Genomic DNA, 25,819 nt, shown 5'->3' on the forward strand with positions numbered 1-25,819 from the left:
GAAAGATACTATACAATGAATATCCCAAAAAAATCTTATTGGAGCTTAATATATTTGAAAATATCTGGATATGCCTTCCCCAAAAGCTCAAGATAAGTATCCCAACCAGATTTGAAAGTGCTAGAAATAGATACAAGTCCATTTAGCATATGGGAAAATGACTCTTTCTAATTTAGAATGCTTTCCCTTTTCCATTACTGCTTCAAAGTGACAAAAGAGAAGAGTATTTAAGAGCAGCTATACCAAACAAGAATGTCACTCTTGAGACAACAAAAATGAGTAACAAAGTACAAATTGCAGCAGGGATGTAGATTATAAAATATTTTAGTGCAACAATAAAAAATGAAAGAACAATGAAAAATATTGTCATATGAATAAGTCAAAAAGATAAGAAATCATGATATAAAGAGGAAGGAAGTTGACAAGAAGACATTGATGAGAATGAAACATATTAGTACAACAACAAAGAAGTTTCTACAAATTGATCATACACAACAAAAGAGATGATAGAACAAGATCAAGGAATGATTATTGTGTGGGGGAAAAAGCGAGACTAGGTTAATCATGCCCTAATCCTACCTTTTGACACACATTACGGAATACGAAAGAGCCTAGAGATATCGCACAATTGGCTACTTCTTTTGGTGAAAGAGAGAGTCACGGGATATCTATTCCCTTGTTGAAATTGTAAGATCAAGTAATGCGAGTTCAAACCCTAATCCCAAAATGCAAGTATGAACTAATAACAAGATTGCAGAATTGAGATTAAACAATGAACAGCTGTAAATACAAGGATGAAATAAGAATGCAGATGTGTACCTGGAGTCAAAATCAGACTGAAAATGTTCGGGATGGGGGTGCGGGCGCCACTGTCCTGAAAACTGCACCGGAAACTGCTGTTCTGCACTCTGAAACACTGTCGGGAAAACTGTCTGAAAGCTATCTGTCCGGAGGACCAGGGTGCCCAGCGCCTCTGTCCCAGGGTCCAGGGCGCCCAGCGCCCCTGTCCTGGTAGGACCAGGGCACCTAGCGCTCCTGTCCCAGTCTTCTGCTCTGCAATTTGATACAGAGTGCTGTCTCGACCTTCTTTCTCCGGATCTGTATCTCGCGGCGTCGTCCGAGTCCTGAAACCTGCAATGATATCTGAAAAGGGGTGTATGGGCGGCTATATAGGGTTTTGCCTTAGTCAAACCCCCGCTTCGGTGATTTCCACCACCACGAATAGCCAAGTTGTTTTGTAAAATATATTGTGTGTGCAGACCTAGTGTGTGTGCAAGGTCCTAAAATGCAAGAAAGCAAACTAGAGCAACCTAGAAAGTAAACCCTAATTGCTTGTAAATGATAGTGTAAATGCTCTAAATCAAGATGCAATGTGATCTAAAGCATGAATAAATGATGTATTAAAGCTTATGTAAGGACATGAAAACAACATGAAATCATACCCAACCCTCAAGGGAGGAGTAAAAGCCAATCTTCAGTCGGTAATCTCCTATTGTTCTTCAATGTCTTCCAAGCCCTAAGTGGATGAATGAATTTGATAGATGCTTGATAGAAGGATGTTGTAAGATGTTGAAGTCTTCAAAGATCTTCTCTTTCGCTGCATATGAAGTTCCTGGAAACAAAAATCGGAGCCCTTCAAATGAGGAAAGAGAGCTTTTATGTATGAAACCCTAGGTCGTAAATTCATATTTTGGCCGACTTAGAGATTGAATATCCCACCAATTTCTTGGGGTTAAGCTTTATTTTATGATTGGATCGCGCTCCTAAAATTTTGGGAAAAATGTCCGGGACCATGTTGCACTCCGGGCGCCACGGTCCCGACAACTTTTCACCAAATTTTCAGGGCCGTCGGATATGATGATTTTAGAGAGAATCCCGAAGTTACAGGTGATTTCGAGATGTTTTGACCCCGAAACCAAGCCCCCAAGTTCGAAATAGGACTTAATTAGGGTTTTTGATTAAGTGGTGTATTGGAGGAATAAAATGCGAAGGCCGCGCTTTAGTGAAAAGGGCCCAATTTTATGATGTAGAGAATGATGAAATAGGACCTTAGACCTAATTAATTTGATTAATTAAGTGCTTAAGGAGAAATGCAATGCAGAATGTAAAATGCACTAAGGTGGGTGATAAACTAGGTGTGAAATTTTACCACCCTAGCAAGTGCGTACAATTTACGACGCTACATTTAGCCCCCACTTTAGCGATCATATGAGTACTACGTTCATATGCAAGATAAAGTACAGAAAAGTAAACATTATTTGAAAAAGGATATATCCATAAGTTGTCGGACGAAGCCCCCAGCGGTATCTGCAGTACACAGTTAGGAACCGCACCCTACAAAACACACGTTAGATCACAAAATCACCTAATGCTTACTAGGGAAAGTGATGAAATCTGTGAGCAGCTATATGCCCCCCCTGTTTCGACTTGCTTATTAGGGAGGTGAAATAGGGTAGCATGTTTACTTGCGACAAATTGTGTAAGAGAGTATTGATGAGGGGTGTTCAGTAAATAGGCTTCATCATAGCACTTTTTGGAACATCCCAAGAGTAGGGGAAGGAAAATACGATTCCAACGCAACAAACGGTTCGAAAATCGCATCTCCCCAAACTCAAGTTATGATAAAATGAATGACAGAGGAGAATTAGGGTTTCCAAAAGTAAGAATAAGCAAACGAGAGTATATACCTCGAAAGTGACACTTGTATTCGTCACTTTGTTGATTTCAAAATACTATTCAGTGCAGTGGAGCCCACATAACCATCATCATGCCTTCACGACGACCAGAGCGTCCCACGAGGATCGAGATCCTGTGCCAGGCCGTGGTCGACGACGAGCCACTAGACGAGGTGAGTTGACTGAACGTTTGACTTTTGATTCTTTCGCATTTTGACTTTTTTGTGATCGTATGCGGGCCTTGAAGGCTGACCGGGGCCCACCCAAGGCGCCCTGGTCCCCCCAGGGCACCATGGTCCCTGACAGGGGCGCCATGGTCCCTTCAGGGCGCCATGGTCCCTAACAGGGTGCCATGGTCCCCTCAGGGCACCATGGGCCCTGATAGGGCGCCATGGTCCCTAATCAGGGCCTGGCGAGGGGTTACAAGGCTAGCATACAATGTACGATAGTTTGCATTAGCATTTTTGATGATTGAGTACTGATTACAGTCATGTTTTGATGTTGCAGGGTCTCCCGTACATGAGAGAGCATACAGCGAGACATATTCTTTGCACTTTACGAGATCAGATTCTGCGGCTGACTCAGTCAGAGAGAGACACACTATCGATTGTTTGATTGTGGTCTGTGATTCTCCTGCCGGCCATTCGATTTCATCCTGCGATGCTGATGGCCTTGATGGAGCGATGGGATCCTGACACATGCACTTTTCACCTTCCAGTAGGAGAGCTGACGGTCACACTCGAGGATGTATACCATATACTTCGTCTTCCTATCAGAGGAGCGATAGTTACATACGCAACCGATCGATCAGTGGAGGATCATCAGAGAGAGCAGGTGTATTGCATAGGGAGAGTCATGCTGAGCGAGATGAGAGGTCGCATCATGGTCAGCTGGCTCTTACATCCTACAGGGGAGGTACCCCTTCTGAGACGCCTTATGATAGCCATCATAGCACTAGCCGTCTGCCCTAATGGGCGAGGGACACACATGCATGGGGGTCTCACATGGTGTATCAGAGCGATGGAGAGACACAGGAGAGTGTATGCTTGGGGTCGGAGTATGCTTGCGCATCTCTATCACGACCTTGAGGAGTATGTATTCGGACAGGGGTTCAGTTTGATGACATGCACACTTCTGCAGGTGTGGATTTTAGAGCACTTCACATGCACCAGGCCCGTCAGCTTTCCGCTGAGTACAGCGAGCGAGCGACCTAGGGTGTTCGCTTATCCACTTACCAGTGAGTGGAGATTTGGAGATTTGTTATATTGGAGAGTGATTTTTGACAAACTGACAGCCGAGGTGATAGTGTGGAGACCTTACCTACAGATGCACAGATGGGATGGTATGGAGAGACAGTTAGCATGCCTACAGAGGAACCGCCTACTGCGAGGACAATATGCACACATCATAGTCCCTTTCTACTTCAACCGAGTACAGAGGTAGTTCGGGCTAGAGCAGTGTGTTCCAGCCGATGTGCCTATCTATATTCGACACTCGCGGGTCCTTCCCAGACCTAGAGCAGTAGCGAGACCGACGGTAGATGACATTGAGACTACAGACTTAGAGGGATCCGATCAGGATGTAGTCACTGACTACTCTACAGAGCCTAGAGCACAGCGCAGGTACGTCTCATGGTTTATGAGATCATATCCAGGTCCTATCTTTTCACCAGATCATCCGACAGGCTATCTAGGCCCATGGAGACATGGAGACCAAGATAAGGACCAGGGATCCAGATCAGAGGAGCCAGAGGAGGGAGAGGATCATGAGGAGGCAGAAGATCCTGATCCACCTACAGGCGATCAGTCCAGTGCCGAGGAGGAGGAGGAGGAGGATACAAATAGAGAGGAGGATGAGGGAGACGCAGGTGATGATGCGGATGAGGATGAGGATGACGAGGAGGAGGATAGAGATGATGAGGAGGAATCAGATGCAGCTCCCCACCATTCAGGAGACGATACCATAGCTCTGGATCCACCTCTTATTCCCCAACAGGGGGAACATGAGGCGATACAGAGACCTGTTCCTAGTACCATCCAGCCTACACCCATCGTGCACAGATTATTCGAGCGAGGGGAGCCTAGCGGTGCCCAGGCACAGATAGTACCATATCATGATCCCTACTGGCGTGAGGGAGATCCAGGTATAGTAGTTTTATATTGTTTGATTAATGTTTTGATGATATAGAATGGTACTAACAAAAAATTTGTTCTACTGCCACAGCTAATGTGCAGGAGTGGTGCTCCCTGATTCAGCAGGCAATGACAGACATTTCCACGATAACACAGATCCCCAGTTCCTCACAGATTGCCTATAGGCCTTAGGGGAATGCAGGCCGACATGAGGACTTGTTTTCCCCATTCCGAGTATAGGTAGATATATGGAGGGAGAGAGAGAGAGTCCTATCAGAGGACGTCCAGCGGGCGCAGCAGAGAGAGAGAGTCCTATCAGAGGACCTCCAGCAGGCGCGGCGAGATCTAGTAGCAGCTCAGGCCGAGGCTACCACCTATCGCGCGATCCTTATGGATAGGGATCGTAGGAGTTCCTCTCGGAGTCACTCACGGTCTGTATCACGCTACACACCCATGGGTCCACCTTCACGGCCAGATCAGGAGGGAGCATCCAGTCGACACTCTCCAGCCACTAGCCCTAGGGATAGGAGATGATTTTATGATGTAAAAGAGAGGTCACATTTTGGATATACAGTGACCTGTTTTTGTATACGATCCACATATATATATGTATATATACATCCTTCTCTTTGTCTCAAATGTGTTATCTTTAATGCTTAAAACAATGTATATTTTGTTTTGATTAAATCTAATACATCTGGTAAATGTACATGTATGTTCAGAATTTAATTTCCATGTGATTGATTTCTCAATGCTCCATGATTAAATTGATACATGTCTGACTTAATTAAATATTTAATCAAGTACTACATTGATGATAAGGAAGACATATGCATTAAGTCTAAGAATCATATAACTAATGTGATTTAATTCTGAATTTAAACACAACATGATACGATTCTACTTAACACATAAAGACACTGTATAATATGCTAGCAAAATAGGAATGTAAATCTTTCACAATTTACATAAATGAATTCAAGACAAACCATAAAGTAAGAAGACACGCTTGTCAGGGACGAAGCAATATAGATTAAACAACATAACATTTAATTCTATTTTGCTTTATTTAAGAGATACTAACATATTAACCAATGTTGAAGAATTGAAAAAAGAAGATAGATGAAGAATGAAGAATTAAGCATAATATCTACGCAAGTGCATAGCATTAATAGGTTCTTTAAGAGGTGTACCGTCTACATCCGCTATTTTGTAAGCACCTGATCCATAATCCTCAATAACGATATATGGTCCAAGCCAATTAGGACTAAATTTTCCCTTTTCTGCAGGTAAGGCATTCACATTGCACTGATTCTCATAAAGGACTAAGTCGCCTACTAAGAAGGAACGTTGAATGACCTTATCATTATAGCTTCGTTGTAGAGTTTTGTGATACGCTTGAATATGCTCAAGAGCATTTATGCGCTGTTCATCAAGCATCTCAAGCTGTTGAAGTCGTTGTTCTCTATAAGAGTCATTATCTACTATACCTTTGAGAGAAACCCTAAGTGATGGAATCTCTAATTCTAAGGGCATAATAGCATCAGCACCATAAACAAGATTATAAGGAGTAGTTCCCGTAGCAATTCGTACACTCGTTCGGTAAGACCAAAGAGCATAGATCAGCTGGTTACTCCAATCCTTACCATGCTTATTCACGGTTTTGCGAAGAATTTGTTCAATTATCTTATTGGATGATTCGGCTTGACCATTTGACTGAGGATAGTAAGGTGTAGAAAATCGATGTTTGATATGATACTTCTCAAGGAATTTCTTCACGTCCTTGTTCTTAAATGATGTCCCATTATCTAAGATTATAGTGGAAGGTATCCCGAATCGAGAAATAATGTTTTCTAGAAGAAATTGACAAATCACTTCAGCAGTAGTAGAGCGAAGGGGAATAGCTTCTACCCACTTTGTAAAGTAATCTGTTGTGGTTATAATGAAGGTGTGTCCTTGAGATGAAGGAGGAGAGATTTTTCCAATAAGATCCAAACCCCATGGAGAGAAAGGCCAAGAAGCTACTTGAGAACGAAGTTCTTGGGCAGGAGCATGAATCAGATTATTGTGTTGTTGACATTGATGACATTTTTTAACAAATGAAAAGGAATCCTTCTGCATAGTTTGCCAATAGTATCCCATACGAAGCAATCTATGAACCAAGGATTTGCCCCCAAAATGCCCCCCACAGGCACCTGAATGTGCCTCTTCAAGAGCAACAAGGATTTCCGACTTGTTAAGACAACGAAGGAGAAGACCATCATAACCCCTTCGGTATAGGACATTAGAAAGAATGATATACCTAGCAGACAGCTTGCGGATTCTAGCCCTAGTGTTCCTATTAGCGGAATCAGGAAAGGTACCATCAGTCAAATATCTTACGATATGCGAGTACCATTCGTCTGAGTCTACAAAGTCACAACATGTTACCAGGCTAGAATCATCTACAATAGCTGGAGAAATAAGATTGTGAATAACAAAATTAAGATCGACCACAGGGTCCTCTAAAGATACCAGAGAAGCCACACATGCCATTGCATCCGCATGTCGATTATCTTTTCGAGGAATGGGTTCCATAGTATAAGAATCAAAATTTTGTAATAAAGAGACAACAAGGTCTTTATATTGTGATAATTTGTCTTGTTTTGCTTGATATATTCCTGTTACTTGTCTTATAATCAATTGCGAATCTCCATAGATATGTATGTGTTTTATATTCAGAGCTAAAGCTACTTTTATTCCCGCTATAAGAGCCTCATACTCAGCAATGTTATTGGTACACAGGAAATTTAGACGATATGATAAAGGAATGGACTTCTTTGTAGGAGAAATCAGAACAACCCCTGCCCCCGATCCCGTACGACACTTAGAGCCATCAAAGTATAACTCCCAAGTTTCATCTTTCTCTATAGAAAAAATGAAGTCATCAGGAAAAGACTTAGGGTTAGGGAAGGAGAAAGGTGAAGGGGCCTCAACTAAGTGATCGGTCAACGCTTGCCCTTTAATTGCTCTTTGTGAAACAAATTTAAGGTCAAATTCAGTTAACATCATAACCCACTTAGCTAGACGTCCTGATAAATCAGTTTTAGAGAAAAGATGCTTCAAAGGATCAAACTTTACCATGACGTGGACTTCTGAATTTAAAAGATAATGTCTCAATTTCTGAGTCACAAACACCAAGGCCAAGCATTGTCTTTCTATCGCAGAATATCAGGCCTCATAATCGAGTAAGGTACGACTTATGTAATAAACCGGACATTCCTTACCATCTTTATCATGTTGTGCCAACAATGCTGCGAGAGCATGAGAGGAAGCAGCTGTATACAGAAGGAAGGGTTTAGAAGGTTCGACAGGTTGAAGAATAGGAGGACTAGCCAAATACACTTTTAAACCTTCAAATGCTTGCTGACAATCCTCATTCCATTGAAAAGTGATATCCTTTTTAAGAAGTTGAGTAAAAGGAAAGGTACGATCCGCAAGCTGAGACACGAACCTACGAATAGCTTGAATCTTTCCTTGTAAGCTTTTAAGTTGAGACACATTTCTAGGAGGTGGCATGTTGACAATAGCATCTATTTTCTTAGTATCCACCTCAATCCCATGATGCGAAACTATGAACCCTAATAGTTTTCCACTATCCACACCAAAAATGCATTTTCGAGGATTCAAGCACATGTGATATTTATGAATTCTTTCAAAGATTTGACGAAGGACTTTAACATGATCCATGCGAAGAAAGGATTTGGCCAAAATATCATCAACATAATCCTCTAAAATCTTATGCATATAATCATGAAAGATAAGGGTCATCGCTCGTTGATAAGTCGCACCGACGTTTTTAAGTCCAAAAGGCATCATTATCCAACAAAACGTACCCCAAGGAGTGGTGAAAGCAGTTTTGAATTGATCTTAAGGGTTAATAAAAATTTGATTGTAACCTGAAAAACAATCCATGAAGGATAACAAGGCATGTCCTGCCGTAGAATCAGCTATCATGTCAATGTTTGGAAGAGGGAAATCATCTTTCAAGGAAGCTTTATTCAAATCTCGAAAGTTAGTACACATTCTTATTTTGTTATCTGGTTTAGCCACAGTGACAATATTTGAAATCCATGGGGAATAGTCAATAGGGCGGATAAATCCAGCCTCCAATAATTTTTCAATCTCAGCCTTAACAAGCAGAGCCACCTTAGGATTCATTTTTTGAATTTTTTGTTTCACGGGCTTAGCATCAGGAACTAAGACAATATTATGAGTAACAATCTTAGGATCTATACCAGGCATGTCAGAATATGTCCAAGCAAAGATCTCAGGGAATTCATGCAATAGTTCTTCATATTGTTTCTGTTCCTCTTCATCCAAACATTTTCCAATTTTAATAACTTTCTCTTTATTGCAAAGGTCTATCTTAACATCAGTGGTATCACTTATGAGAAGATTACTTTGTTGAGGAGTGTCCTTTAACTGAGGGAATTCTTTCACAATCTCATCATTATCAATCTCTTTTCCAAAATAGGCTTCAGTGTTCAAACAATAAGGGAGTCCCCTATTGTGATGATAACGAGGAAGAGTGTCATAGGCTCCCAAGAACTCAGCTAAAGCATCATCGGTAGGGAAGATATCCAAAGCACAGTCACCCGAAGGATCCCCATCAATATACTCAGGGTGCTGCATTGATAGAGATGTAGAAATAGCATTAACACTAATGCATAGTCTTTTAGAAGCTTTAGTACGTCTGCAGGGATTATAGCCAAGTCCAAAGGCATAATTGTGAAAATTAGTCTCTAGAGGAACTCTTATCCCTTGTTCATGAGCACCACAACCTTTTCCATGATACCCATGCTTAGCAAAAATGCGAAAACCATGACCATAACGATCAGCCATTTCAGGAAGAGAAGGTGGTTTTTCATAAGACAAAGAATCAAACTCTTCATAATTATAGATGTGAGGAGAAGAAGTTTGAGAAGCAGCCACAAAATTATTACTCATAGATTCAGGTAAGGTTGATTGATTTTTAGCTTCTTCTTTCTTTTCAACTTTATGATTTTCAGCTTCTTCCTTCTTTTCAATTTTAATTTCTCTAGAAGGAACCTTATATTCACCTACAAAGGTAGGGTTAAATTCAAGAGATCCCCAATCATCCTCTGCGAGAACCTTCTCAGGATCAAAATCCTTTTTATGTGTAGTTTCAAGTCGAGAAGGATCCTCTTCAGGAGCTCTAGACTCTTCCAAAGAATTCTGATCATCAGAGAGCGAGGATTCATCGATAGGTTTCTTGTTTAAAGAGTCATCACTAGACGAGGATGGCTTAGAAGAACTCCCTTTGGAAGTAGATGTTTGCAGACAAGCTTGAAAATTAGTATCACCCATCAAAGTGTATGTCTTATTGTTATAAACGAATTTAACTTGTCTATGCAATGTAGAGGGGACAACTTGCATGCTGTGAATCCAAGGCCTCCCTAATAACAAGTTATATGTTAAATTTCCTGGCATAACATGGATAGGAGTAGGCAAAGTAACAGGTCCTATTGTGAGAGGTAAGGTGATGATACCTAATGAAGTCTTAGCCACATTGTCAAAGCCACGAATGGGACGAGAGTCAGGCTCCATAAGAGACGTATCCACATTCATCTTATGCAATAAATTAATGCTACACACATTAAGGCCAGAGCCATTATCTACTAGTGTTCGTCTTATAGCAGTGTCTTTCATGATAACCACAATCATCAAGGGATCATATTGTTGTTGAATTTCACTAGTAGGCAACTCATCTTGGGTAAACACAATTTGAGCTTTAGGATTCATCACAGAGTTAACAAAAGATGCTATATTACTAGATGTATTCGGTGGAGGAACATTCAAATCTTTCAAGGCATCTTGTAACATTCCATGATAAGCGGAAGAAGTTTGAATCAAATCCCAAAGGGATATCTTAGCAGGGGTAGCTTTAAGTTGTTCTATGAGATCATATTCCTTACCCATAACTTGCAAAATACGGGGAGCTTGAGGAAGAATTGGTTGAGGATTAGGACGGGAAACTGGAATAACAGGAGGAGGATTAGGTTGCCTATTATTTCTAGTATGATAAGTATGGGCAATTGCATGATAACTCTCTCTAGTTATTTGTTTAGCATAACTGTAAGGACTTACAGGTTTTCTTCCTTGCACGGTGATGATTGGTTTATTCGGGGTACGAAAGGAATCATGATCATACCTTCCTTGGACAGTAAGGAGAGGTGATTTAAGAACTTGAAAGGTGGGAGAAGGATAAGCACCTTGGACTTCAAAGAGAGGCTTATTATGTTCATTCAAGTTTATCATGTTAACCAATTTAGAGGCCTTGTTCTTGTCTAAAGATTTCGATAAAGTCACAAAGTCATCAAGAGCATCATCCAACAAAGCATGATCATATCGGTTAAAAGGTTTGTCTTTTGATTCAAAAGGAGACATCTCCTCATAGAGGGGATTATTGAAAACAACCATGTTACTAGGTTCAGGGGAAGAGTTGATAGGAATGTATCCTTGAGAGGAATCATTCGACTTATCTTTCTCATCACACCTAAATGGCATAGTAACAAGGTTTATGAGTTTTTGGTAAAATGAAGGTTTGGCATCTTTAGGGTTTAAAAACTCATCTAAAGCTTCATCTAATTCATCTTGGCTATACTCATAATAATCATCAAAAGCATGAACATTTTGCAAATAAAAATCTGACATTTTGAAAAGATTGCATAAAATTTAAACACACAATGCAAAGAAACACACTTTTTTTTTTTTTTTTTTGAAAATGAAATAAAAACACACTAAATCTAGATCTAGATCTAACAAATGTAATGCAAGAGGAAGCAATGATAGATTCACGTCGGGTTCACCAAAATGTGTGGGGGAAAAAGCGAGACTAGGTTAATCATGCCCTAATCCTACCTTTTGACACACATTACGAAATACGAAAGAGCCTAGAGATATCGCACAATTGGCTACTTCTTTTGGTGAAAGAGAGAGTCATGGGATATCTATTAGGATTTCTATTCCCTTGTTGAAATTGTAAGATCAAGTAATGCGAGTTCAAACCCTAATCCCAAAATGCAAGTATGAACTAATAACAAGATTGCAGAATTGAGATTAAACAATGAACAACTGTAAATACAAGGATGAAATAAGAATGCAGATGTGTACCTGGAGTCAAAATCAGACTGAAAATGTTCGGGACGGGGGTGCGGGCACCACTGTCCTGAAAACTGCACCGGAAACTGCTGTTCTGCACTCTAAAACACTGTCGGGAAAACTATCTGAAAGCTGTCTGTCTGGAGGACCATGGCGCCCAGCGCCTCTGTCCTAGGGACCAGGGCGCCAAACGCCCCTGTCCTGGCAGGACCAGGGCGCCCAGCGCTCCTGTCCTAGTCTTCTGCTCTGCAATTTGATACAGAGTGCTGTCTCGACCTTCTTTCTCCGGATCTGTATCTCGCGGCGTCGTCCGAATCCCGAAACTTGCAATGATATCTGAAAAGGGGTGTATGGGCGGCTATATAGGGTTTTGCCTTAGTCAAACCCCCACTTCGGTGATTTCCACCTCCATGAATAGCCAAGTTGTTTTGTAAAATGTATTGTGTGTGTAGACCTAGTGTGTGTGCAAGGTCCTAAAATGCAAGAAAGCAAACTAGAGCAACCTAGAAAGTAAACCGTAATTGCTTGTAAATGATAGTGTAAATGCTCTAAATCAAGATGCAATGTGATCTAAAGCATGAATAAATGATGTATTAAAGCTTATGTAAGGACATGAAAACAACATGAAATCATACCCAACCCTCAAGGGAGGAGTACAAGCCAATCTTCAGTCGGTAATCTCCTATTGTTCTTCAATGTCTTCCAAGCCCTAAGTGGATGAATGAATTTGATAGATGCTTGATAGAAGGATGTTGTAAGATGTTGAAGTCTTCAAAGATCTTCTCTTTCGCTGCATATGAAGTTCCTGGAAACAAAAATCGGATCCCTTCAAATGAGGAAAGAGAGCTTTTATGTATGAAACCCTAGGTCGTAAATTCATATTTTGGCCGACCTAGAGATTGAATATCCCACCAATTTCTTGGAGTTAAGCTTTATTTTATGATTGGATCGCGCTCCTAAAATTTTGGGAAAAATGTCCGGGACCATGTTGCACTCCGGGCGCCACGGTCCCGACAACTTTTCACCAAATTTTCAGGGCCATCGGATATGATGATTTTAGAGAGAATCCCGAAGTTACAGGTGATTTCGAGATGTTTTGACCCTGAAACCAAGCCCCCAAGTTTGAAATTGGACTTAATTAGGGTTTTTGATTAAGTGGTGTATTGGAGGAATAAAATGCGAAGGCCGCGCTTTAGTGAAAAGGGCCCAATTTTATGATGTAGAGAATGATTAAATAGGACCTTAGACCTAATTAATTTGATTAATTAAGTGCTTAAGGAGAAATGCAATGCAGAATGTAAAATGCACTAAGGTGGGTGCTAAACTAGGTGTGAAATTGTACCACCCTAGCAAGTGCGTACAATTTACGACGCTACAATTATAAATAGAAAAGAATGGAAAGAATATTTTCAAATCCCTTGTAGCATCAAATACAATGAGAAGAAAAGACAAGAGCCAAGGTAGAGGATATGATAGTCAAAGAATTTCATGCATAAACAATGCCTACTCCTTGCTTGAGGACAAGAAAGATTTCAACTGGGAGGAATGATGAGCCTATAAATTGACCATATTATTTTATGTTTTATGTTACTTAACCTCATGTTTATAATTTCCTTCCAAGCCATTTCCAAACATTACCTTGGTCTTGTGAAGCATTAACTAGGGTTAATGGTGTTTGATATGCATATGTATGTCTAGCTAGTTAATGCTAAATAAAGGTAAAATATTATAATAAATAGTTATTATTGAATGTAACGTATTTTGAAATGTCTAACATATTGTTTTTAAGTGATTTTATTCATTCATACAACTAGAAGGAAGGAGGAGCAAGTTGGCAATTGATAGATGTAGGAGTTGACTGAAAGTGCAGAAAAAGTCAAAAGACCAGTTTCAATAAAATGGTCATACCTCACTCGTTTCTTAACAAAACTAAGGTTTTTAAAATGATTTGGAAATATGAAAAGGAGATATAAAATGGGTTTAAACTATTTGAGCTGATTCACAATAGTTAATGAGAAGAATTCACCAGAAGTTGATTGAGACAAACTAGCAGATTTCTAGGCAGTAGTTAAAGATTGAGTTCTAGTTCAACTTGGACTATTCTACCTCTTGATGAGTTCATGTATTTGAAATTATTGAAGTCAAGAAACATCGGAGAAGATTTTGGAAACAATATTTTATAATTCATAAATAATTATAACATATTTTGTACACATGTTCAACCATGACTGTACTTTATAGTTGTAGAGTTCGAAGGGGATTAGAACTCTCTCAACTCTTGTTATTTTAATCTTTATTATCAATCATGAGTAGAATAAGTCATCTCCTTGCTATCATAGGAGAAATGAAATTTGTAATAAGCTGAGTTTTTAATTACTTCAACTCTCAAGCCTCAAGCATAAATATGAGATTTTCTTGAGTTGCGAGTAAGTAGTGTTTAGAATAGTGTAAAGAGTATCCAGTTAGTGTTGAGTCTTGTTAATGGTGTCCAATTTCAATCAGCAAGTTTGATACATGTCCATGTAATATTTGATTTTCAATAAGAATATTATTTAAGCATTGAAGCTTGTCTATTGAAGATGGAATGCTAATGACAGATTGAAGCAACTCAAGCAAGGGCCACTTGAGGAACTGTGATTTCATCATAGTTTAGATTTTTATTCACAGTTCCTCAAGTGGCCCTTTCTTGAGTTTCTTCAATCTTGCATTAGAATTCCATCTTCAATAGACAAGCTTCAATGCTCAAATAATCTTCTTATTGCAAATCAAATAGTACATGGACATGTATCAGACTTGCTAATTGAAATTGGACACCATTAACAAGACTCAACACTAACTGGATACTCTCTACACTATTCTCAACACTACTTTTAACACTACTTACTCACAACTCAACATGAGAGTTGAAGTAATTACAAACTCAAAAACTTATTACAAATGTCATTTCTCTTATGACAAAAAGGAGATGACTTATTCTACTCATGACTGATAATAAAGATTAAACTAACAAGATTTGAGAAAGTTCTAATCCTCTTCGAACTCTACAACTACAAAGTACAGTCATGCTTGAACATGTGTACAAAACATGTTATAATTATTTATGAATCATAAAATATTGCTTCCACAATCTTCTCCAATGTTTCTTGACTTCAATAACATCAAATACACAAACTCATCAAGATGTAGAAGAGTCCAAGTTGAACTAGAACTCAATCTTTAATTGCTCCCTAAAAATATGCTAGTTTGTCTTAGTCAACTTATGGTGAATGTTGCTCAATAAATGTTAAGAATCAACTCATATGGTTTAAACCCATTTTAGATCTCCTTTTCATCTAACCATTTTACTGAAACTGAAACTGGTCTTTTGATTTTTTTGACACTTTCAGTCAACCACTACATCTGTCAATTGCCAACTTGCTCCTCCTTCCTTCTAACTGTATGAACGACTCAAATAACTTACAAAAAATATGTTAATAATTTTAAAATACTTTACATTCAATAATAACTATTTATTAGAATATTTTACCTTTATTTAGCATTAACTAGCTAGACATACATATGCATATCAAACACCATTAATCCTAGTTAATGCTTCACAAGACCAAGGTAATGTTTGAAAATGGCTTGGAAGGACATTATAAACATGAGGTAAAGTATCATAAAACATGAAATAATATGGTCAATTTATAGGCTCATCATTCCTCCCAACTGAAATCTTGCTTGTCCTCAAGCAAGGAGTAGGCATTGTTTATGCATGAAATTCTGTGACTGTCATATCCTCTTCCTTGGCTCTTGTTTTTTCTTCTCATTGTATTTGATGCTAAAAGGGATTTAAAAATATTCTTTGCATGCTTTTCTATTTATAATCATTCCTTGATCTTGTTCCATCATCTCTTTTGCTGTGTATGATCAATTTGTAGAAACTTCTTTGTTGCTGTACTAATATGCTTCATTCTCATCATTGTCTTCTTGTCAACTTCCTTCATCTTTGTATCATGCTTTCTTATATTTTGAATTCTTCATATGATAATATTTTTCATTGTTCTTTCATTTTTTATTGTTGCACTAAAAGATTTTTTAATCTACATCCCTGCTATAATTTGTACTTTGTTACTCCTTGTCATTGTCTCAAGAGTGTCATTCTTGTTTGGTATAGTTGCCCTTAAATACTCTTCTCTTTTGTCACTTTGAAAAAATAATGGAAAAGGGAAAGAATTTGAAAAGCATGTCAAATGAAGAAATTATATTCATGAATCTAGAAGGTAAGTACGAATATATGAAACTATGGAAAGATCATCTTTTTATGGTGTAGGACAACAATACAAGACATGAATATTTCCCCCAGTTGAAAGGTCATTTGTCCTTAAATGACAATGAATGGATGAGGGTGGAAAAATAAATAAGTTATGAAGCATGAAACCAAAAAAATGATAATTGAAAAACACATTGTAATGCATAGATAGTTAATTAACCAAAAATGATAAATATTACAAATAAATAGAAATCATAAATGTAAGTACCTTTAATGATTTGAAAAGTTGGAAATTTGGTGAAGAGATGAAAGTATAGGTCCCTAAAGAATTGATTGTATAGGTCCCTTGAAGAGTGTTTCATATTTGACATTAAGAGTTGTTGTAGAATTTTGAAAGATTGTGTAGGTTTACTATTTAGTCACACTACAACTGCTACAAGTAACTTAGAACATGACTAGATCAATTGGACTACACCATTTGGATAGACATTTTTTATTCCATGAAGACCCAACTACCTAATGGAAACTTTTTTGACATATGCAAAGACTCTCTTTCAAAATTGAAGACATGACCAACTCACAACCTTGAAAAATAAGTGACCTTGAAATATGAACAACAAACCAGTTGTTAACACCTCTGAAAGAGTCATTTAAACAAGAAGAATTTGGGGAAACAACTGCACTAGACAACACCTAGCTAACTATGCATGAACAATTGAAGAAAAAAACATGTATGACATTGTGCAAGAGAACTTATTGGATGAAAAACCTATTCTAACCTATCCTAACCTACACTAACCAGCAAATAAGACTCAATCAAATAAAACCATTCACTAGTTTTGTGAAATATTTGCCCTTTCTCAGCAACTTACAATGCTTCACACACTTATGTGTAACCATAAAAAGTTTCAATATCCATAGAAACTTAACAAACAGTTGTAATGAATTTTCAAAGACATTAACAAACTCACTTACAACTTCACATTGATCATACTGTTGTTTTGAAGTGGATAAGAGAGCTGATACCATTCTTCTTCAGCTGCAACTAGAAATTTAGCTTCATCTACAACTACAACTTCATGCTTGGATGTAATAAGTTGTGATGATTTTCTTGCCTCCTTCTTAGCTAGATGTCTAATGGGACATCCTTGTGAAAGGACAAATTTAGAACCCTCCTTGGTGCTTTTGTGTTGATGGGCTACCTCTTTGTCCTCTTCTTGATTTGTAAACTCCATTTTGTGTGACTTATTTGACTGAAACATAAAAATTTCTGCACTTTTCTCTTGCTGCTCATGATTTTATTGTATAAAAGATACTTGTTTTGCATCCAAATTTAAGAAAAAATTCTCTAAGTCATCCCAAAACATGTCTTCATCAATATCTTCTTTACTTTTCAGCATTAGAGGACAGAATTTATCTTTATGGCAGCTCTCTTCTTGAAGTAAGACTTCTGATTTGACATCATGTTTAGCAACCTTATGTATGGTTAATAGAATTATAAAGCACTGAGAGGGGGGGGGGGGGTGTGAATCATTGACAACAAAACAATACCACTAGAAACCTAGAATAGTAACGATACTTAACCAGTTTATATAGTACTATGCATGCAATCCAAAATGATATTAAAGCATCCACAACAAGTAAAATATCCACCATAACACAAGTGATTATACATGGAAAAACCAACTAGGAAAAACCACGGTGAGATGGGACTCACAAGTTAACTATCTGCAGTAATAGGTAACTGACCGGTTAAGGTCTACAAAAGTGCTATGCTAGGAGCGAATCCTATTAAATATCCCAAAGCTCTGTTAAGAGCTATGTCCTGTTAAAGGTAGTATCTTGTTAGGAGTAACCTCGGTATAGGATTTCAAACCAAAACTAATGGATCACCTTGTTAGAATATTTGTACAATGAAGCTTGTTATAGCTTACCTAGTTAAGGGATTTGACTATTGTAGTGATTAGTAAACAACAAGTGGTGTGATCTAAAAGTAGCACAACTTACTTGAATAGATCCTCTTCTGCTCACTTAAAACTACATCACCGACATACTCTACTATGCCTTCAGTAAATCGCAACAACTTAACACTTCTATTTCACATGATAAAAATAGTTCATCATAATGTCATTATATAGACATTAGATTTTATGTTGGCTCAGGAATCATATAATAATTTCCTAGGTGCAGTGTATCTGGACAATCTAACATAACTCATCACAAATTGCCACCAAATCTATCGATTTAGAGATAAATCATCACACAATTAGTGAAATCAGTTGGAACACCGGTACCGGTTAAGAGTTAACCTCATCCAACTCATAGAATTATTGTCCTCTATTTGCTTCTTTGAAGATCTCCATTGAATCTCCAAGCTGGTGTCAAGCCACTCCTGCATATACCGTTTGTCTACACATATAATACCGGTTTTGCAATACAAAGACTTAGAAGTAATACCGGTTTGTCTAAACTAAGATGACAATGTGAACATATGTGTGTGTATAAATGTGCTATCAATGACAACATATGAAGTCATCCATTACAATTATCATCAAGCCAACATTGGTAACTTCTTCATTTTGCAAAATAAGGTTATCTTCCTTTACCTTCTCACAAATCAACACCTTGTCATCAATACATGAACAAAATTCCTCTATGATGTTTGAGAACATGTTTTCATTGATTTCAAACTTGCTTCAAATGATATTGGATCTTGGTTATTGTGCTTCATTGACTTCTAAAACAACTTAGTGACTCTCACAGCTTGACTCATCCCCAAGAACGATGCCAAAAATGTTGAGCTTTTTAATTGCAATTGAGGTTGAAATACTAATTCATAGATCAGGGATTTTTATTCATACTAAGAAACCCTTCATGAATTAGAAGTTACATTTAATTATCAGCCCAGGGATGTGAACTTGAAATGAGACAACACTGTATATTCACTATGGAAGCCTTCTAAGTTATTATTTTAGTTGTGTATAACAAAAAAATTCAGAATAATAAACTGAATTGAAAACATGACTATGCTGGAAATAAAACTAACTACACAGCAATGGTTGGAGGATGACTAGTTATTTGCAACAACAGTGGCTGTAGGATGACTGGTTATTTGCAATAGTAGTGGCTGTGGGATGACTAGTTATTTGCAATAGTAGTGGCTGCAGGATGACTAGTTATTTGCAATAACAGTGACTACAAGACAACTGTTCTAAAATTAGAGAAAAAAAATATGCTAAAAACAAAACCTATCATAACCAACTTACTAATTAAAGTAAGCATAATGAATAAAAATCTAAACTATGATGAAATCACAGTTCCTCAAGTGGCCCTTGCTTGAGTTGCTTCAATTTGTCATTAGCATTCCATCTTCAATAGACAAGCTTCAATGCTCAAATAATCTTCTTATTATAAATCAAATATTACATGGACATGTATCACACTTTCTTATTGAAATTGGACACCATTAACAAGACTCAACACTAACTGGATACTCTCTACACTATTCTCAATACTACTTTTAACACTACTTACTCACAACTCAACAAAATCTTAGATTTATGCTTGAGGCTTGAGAATTGAAGTAATTACAAACTCAACAACTTATTACAAATTTAATTTCCCCTATGACAAAAAGGAGATGACCTATTTTACTCATGATTGATAATAAAAATTAAACTAACAAGAGTTGAGAGAGTTCTAATCCTCTTCGAACTATACAATTATAAAGTACAGTCATGGTTGAACATGTGTACAAAACATGTTATAATTATTTTACGAATCATTAAATATTATTTCCATAATATTCTCCAATGTTTCTTGACTTCAATAGCTTCAAATACACGAACTCATCAAGAGGTAGAAGAGTCCAAGTTGAACTAGAACTCAATATTTAACTGTTGTCTGGAAATTTGCTAGTTTGTCTTAGTCAAGTTCTGATGAATTCTTCTCATTAACTATTATGAATCAACTCAAACGGTTTAAACCCATTTTGGACCTCCTTTTCATCTTTCGAGATCATTTTGAAAATATTAATTTCATTAGGAAACGATGGAGATATGACCATTTTACTGAAACTGGTCTTTTGACTTTTTCTGCTCTTTCAGTCAACTGCTACATTTGTCAATTACCAACTTGCTCCTCCTTCCTTCTAGCTGTATGAATGACTCAAATCACTTACAAATAATATTTTAATCATTTCAAAATACTTTACATTCAATAATAACCATTTATTATAACATTTTACCTTTATTTAGCATTAACTAGGTAGACATACATATGCATATCAAACACCATTAATCCTAGTTAATGCTTCACAAGACCAAGATAATGTTTGGAAATGGCTTGGAAGGACATTATAAGCATGAGGTAAAGTATCATAAAAAAATGAAATAATATGGTCAATATATAGGCTCATCAGCATACTAAAGATCAGTTCAACATAGGCTGCCAAAGATTTGTCCAAGATTGTCAAACCTCATAATTCGGTATGTAGAGAATGTTAAATGGGTAAACAAGTTAGAACTTAGTTTAAAAGAATACATGATAAATCTAAATAAATTCTTGACCTTATTCATGTTGATCTATATGGACTGATAAGGACTAAATTTTTTGAAGGTGATAGATATTTTGTGTTACTTATTGATGACTCCTCTAGAATGATGTGGGTAGCATTTTTAAAAGAAAAATCAGAAGCTCTTGAGAAATTTAGAATCTTCAAAGCTATGGTTGAGACTAAGACATGACTGAAGATAAAATTCTTAAGATGAAATCAAGGTGGTGAGTTTACATTTGGTGAATTCAACAACTTTCTGCACCCAAAACTCCACAACATAATGGATTGGTGGAAAGGAAAAATAGAACCATATTTGATGTGGAAAGGATAACGATAATTGAAGCTAAATTGTTTGATATCTATTGGAGGGAAGTTTCCAATACTGTTATACACTTTCAATAGAGTACACATAAAAGGTGATATCGGTAAGACTCCTTATTAATTATGGTTTGGTCATACTCCTACTATTAGATATTTTTGAATTTTTGGAAGTAAATGCTACATTAGAAGAGATGATACATTGGGAAAATTTGATCCTAGAAGTGCTGAAGGAATATTTTTGGGTTATTCTATTAACAGTAAATCATATAGATGTTATAATAAAATATTGAATAGGATAATGGAGAGCATAAATGTTAAGGTGGATGAATAGGGCAACAATCAGATCAGATCATATGACTGTGGACCGAAAGATGAATTTATCAGACCTAAACCGGTAATGCAAGAATTAGTTTAGAATAGTGAACCAGTGACTCTGGCAACATCAGTAAATTCAATTGTGACTGTTGAACAACACAAAGAGTTAGTGAATCAAGAAAATTCAAAGACTCCCAGGTATGTGAAACTCATTCATTTTGAAGATCAAATCATTGGAGATAAAAGCAAAGTTGTGATGACTAGAAGAAGGCTAGCTGTTAAAGAGGTATGTTTTATTTCTTAAATTGAACCGAAATCATTTATTGAAGCAAGGAAAGATAAAAATTAGATGAAAGCAATGGAAGAAGAATTAGATCAGATAGACAAGAATAAGACATGGGAATTAGTTCCTAGACCTAAAGATAAGAATATTATTGGAATTAAATGGGTTTTTCAAGAACAAATTGAATGAGGAAGGTCAAGTTGTAAGGGTAAAAGCACAAAACTGTGTCACGTTTCAGGCTAACTTATTAGCATAAGTGAATTTAAGTAATTCTAACTAAAAGTTAGTTTTAGTCAAACATATGGTCTATATAGATTCATTATAGCTACGTTATATATGGACCACAACTTTTCCAATTGGAAGTGTCTACTAAGTTTTATACCCCCAAAAAATAAAAAATAAAAAAACTCGATGTTTCAACAACTCCTACTCTTATAAATAATATTTTTTTTGAAATGTAAAAATACCCTTTTATAGATCTATAAGTGAATTTTCCAAAATATATATATCTTTTAATATTTTTTTTAGTTTTTATATTTTATATTTTATTTTTATTGAAAGTAGGTCATCAACATGAAAATACAAGGTTGATTATCTTCTCAAGGAAAAATACTAAAATTTATTTAAAATTTTTGAAAAAATATGATGTAGTAGAGAAAGGAATCTATGTCAAGGTGATATAATTCTTTTCTAATGTGGATAAATAATTAAGAAAAAAGTTGGTGGGAATTGGAAAGAGTTATATTTCAGCACACACAACTTTTCAAATTTATTGAAAAATATATATTTATAAAAAATAGTTAAAAATATTTCCATGCACTAAAGTTTCAAATTATCAATATACACAAAAAAATCGATGAAAAAATGTAAAATTTACTAAATAAAGTGTGGTGGCTTGTGTAACTTCAATTTTAGTATTTTATCAGCAACTAAATTATAGTGTTTACTTTATAAAAAACAACATTCAAATAATTTTTTAAAATTTTGTTAAAATTACAAACATAAAATAGACAAAAGAATATAAATTTTATTAGTTTACATCATTTCAAAATTCAAAACATATATTTCAATTTCTATTGATTTACTTAAAAAATTTGAATCAGCTTTGACCATTTCCTTTATAAAGGTGTGACACAACTTTGTACTTTTAGCCGTAAGAAACAAGGCTAGATTGGTTTGCAAAGGTTACTCACAGGAAGAATGAGTTGATTATGGTGAGACTTATGCTTTGGTTGCAATAATTGAAGTGGTAAGACTATTTTTTGTCTATGCTGCACACAAGAACTACAAAGTATATAAGATGGATGTCAAATGTGCATTTTTGAATGGATATCTTGAGGATGAAGTCTACATTGAGAAATCTGATGGATTTTCTTTATCAAAAGACAAGGACATGGTCTATAGATTGAATAAATCTTTATATGGATTAAAACAAGCCCCTAGATTATGGTATGCTAGATTGGATAGATATAATTCTAAGCTCAGTTTTAGCAAAGGTAATGCTGATAGTAATCCATATTACAAAATTGAGCATGATGACATACTGATTATTGAAGTCTTTGTGGATGATATCATTTTTAGAGGAGAAGAAAGCCTATGCATGAAATTTGTTGATGATATGAAGAATGAATTTGAAATGTCTATGATTGGCGAGATGAAATTTTTCTTAGGTTTGTAGATTACACAGACTGATTAAGGTATTTTCATTTGTCAAATTAAGTATGTGAAGTAATTGCTTAAGAAATTTGGACTTGAGAATTCAAAACCTGTCGGTACTCCTATGATAACCGGTTGCAAATTGTCAAAGGATGATGAATCTCCTAAAGTCAATCCAAGTAGATACAAATCAATGATTGGTGGATTGTTGTACTTAACTCAGACTAGACCTGATATAATGAATGATGTTTGTATTGCTTCTAGATTTCAGTCACATCCTAGAGGAAATCATGATATTGTTGTCAAGAGGATATTCAAATATTTGGCAAGTACAATAGACCTTGGGTTATGGTATCCAAAGAATGATGACTTCAGACTATGTGCCTATATAGATTTTGATTGGGTAGGAGATGTGGATGAAATGGAGAGCACTAGTGGTAGTGCATTCTTTCTTGGAAAGAAGTTAGTTTCATGGCTTAGTAAGAAACAATCATGTACTTCATTATCTACTGCTGAAGGGAAGTATGTAGTTGCTGCTACCAACTGTACTCAGATTTTATGGATGAAATAGATGTTAAAAGATCTAAGGGTAAGTTATAATGAGCCTATTGCTATTCACTATGATAATATTGCTACTATTGATATGTCAAAGAATCCAATATTTCATTCCAAATCAAAACATATTTCTATAAGGTATAATTTCTTGAAAGAAAAGGTTGAAGCAAAGGAAGTTGGATTGGTTTATGTGCCTACTATGGAGAAGATTGTATATATTCTTACAAAACTATTGCCTAAAGATACTTTAGAATATCTTGGAGATCATTTGGGGGTTACCAACCCTCCATAAGAGACATAGAGATGCAAGAATGCATCAATCCGGTAAGCTTGTCAGATATTTTCTTTGATCTGGGTTGATGAGATGATGCTACTACTTAGGGGGAGTAGTCAGCTGTTTGGTTTAGTATTTTTGATTTGGTATTTGTCCTCTTTCATTGATGTCAAAGGGGGAGAGATGGTATTTATGTGAAAAACAATCAAATCTTTTGGAGAGATGTTGTATGGGGGCTTAGAGATATTTCAGGTTTTGTTTTTTGGGAGATTGTTGACATTCCTTGGCACTTGGATGTTTTTCACATTCAGTGTTGCCATCAATGCTAAAGGGGGTGATTGTTGGCATTTTCTAGATTTGTTTAAGTGTTGTCATTGATGTCAACAATGCATTCCGGTTGGATATGGCTCTACTATCTCGGTTGAACCTATCTCGGTTTGTCTTGGTTTTGGCTTCAATTTTGATCTGGTGTAATTAGATCCTTGGATGCGGTTTTGGATGCTTATTCTGGATGGTTATATGCTTGCCATATTCTTCTGGTTCATGGTTTGGTGCTTTGGTAACTATTGCTTATGTTCCCGGTTGGTATTTCCTCATACTGGTTAGCTTTACTGGTAAGCGTTATTTAATGTTTTGGTCAGATGATTTTGGTCCAGCTTATGCAATCAATTTCTATCATGTTAAAGGCGCTTCTTGATTATTTTCTGTGTTTGGTGACTTTTCATTGGATGGCATGTTGTTATGGTGGTCCTATTTGGATCTAGTTAGACTTTCTATGTTATTGCACTGAGGGTTTCTATTAGTTGGTGAAACGGGCTGGATTTTGGTCTTAATGAAATTTCTGGTGTATATAATTGTTTGGATATTTGAATTAGCTCCATGTTATGTAAATAAAACCATAATATTGGTCTTGTGGTACCATGTAATGTAATTTTTGTTATTATGGGTTTTTGGGTTTAGGGTTTAGCCGACCTTATCATAAGGTTGATGATTTGTATTTATAGGTGACTTATTCATGTAATATGTGAAGCTATGGGATCACTGGTTATGTCTGCATTGTCAGAAAAAGGTTTATATGCGAATAAGTGATATATCATTCGTCAGAAGGTCTTTGGTATTGCAAGGAAGACATCTATGCTTAACCAGAACTGTATCAAGCATTGGGAGATGCTACTTTCATAGTTGATTCTGTCCGGATTGTAGTTCGATGTTTTGTACGTCAGTGAGAATTCGCTTTTGTGATGAGCAACGATCTCTAAGTGGTTGGCCTGATTACAAGTGAAATCCCCATGGTAATTATTTCACATATTGTTGCAGAAGTATTATTTGATTGTGGGTAGGGTTTCCCACCATGGTTTTTCCCTTTACCAGGTTTTCCATGTCAAAAATATTGGTGTTGTGTACACTGTGATTTCATGTTTTATCTTTTATTATATTGGTTTCTTTTTTCTCTGATTTAAAGGTTTTAATATGCAATAGTTTTTATTTCTGATAGTAACCTGATTCAACCCCCCTCTTAGTTTACTCTCGGTATCAGATCTGTGTAACACAATTCTCGAAGGCCATAACTTGTGAATTGTGTGTCTGATTGACAAACCGTTTGAAGTGCTGGAAAGATTGTGAAGTGCTCTATCACC

The sequence above is a fragment of the Cryptomeria japonica genome, chromosome 2 (assembly GCF_030272615.1).
Source record: "Cryptomeria japonica chromosome 2, Sugi_1.0, whole genome shotgun sequence".
NCBI lineage: Eukaryota > Viridiplantae > Streptophyta > Pinopsida > Cupressales > Cupressaceae > Cryptomeria > Cryptomeria japonica.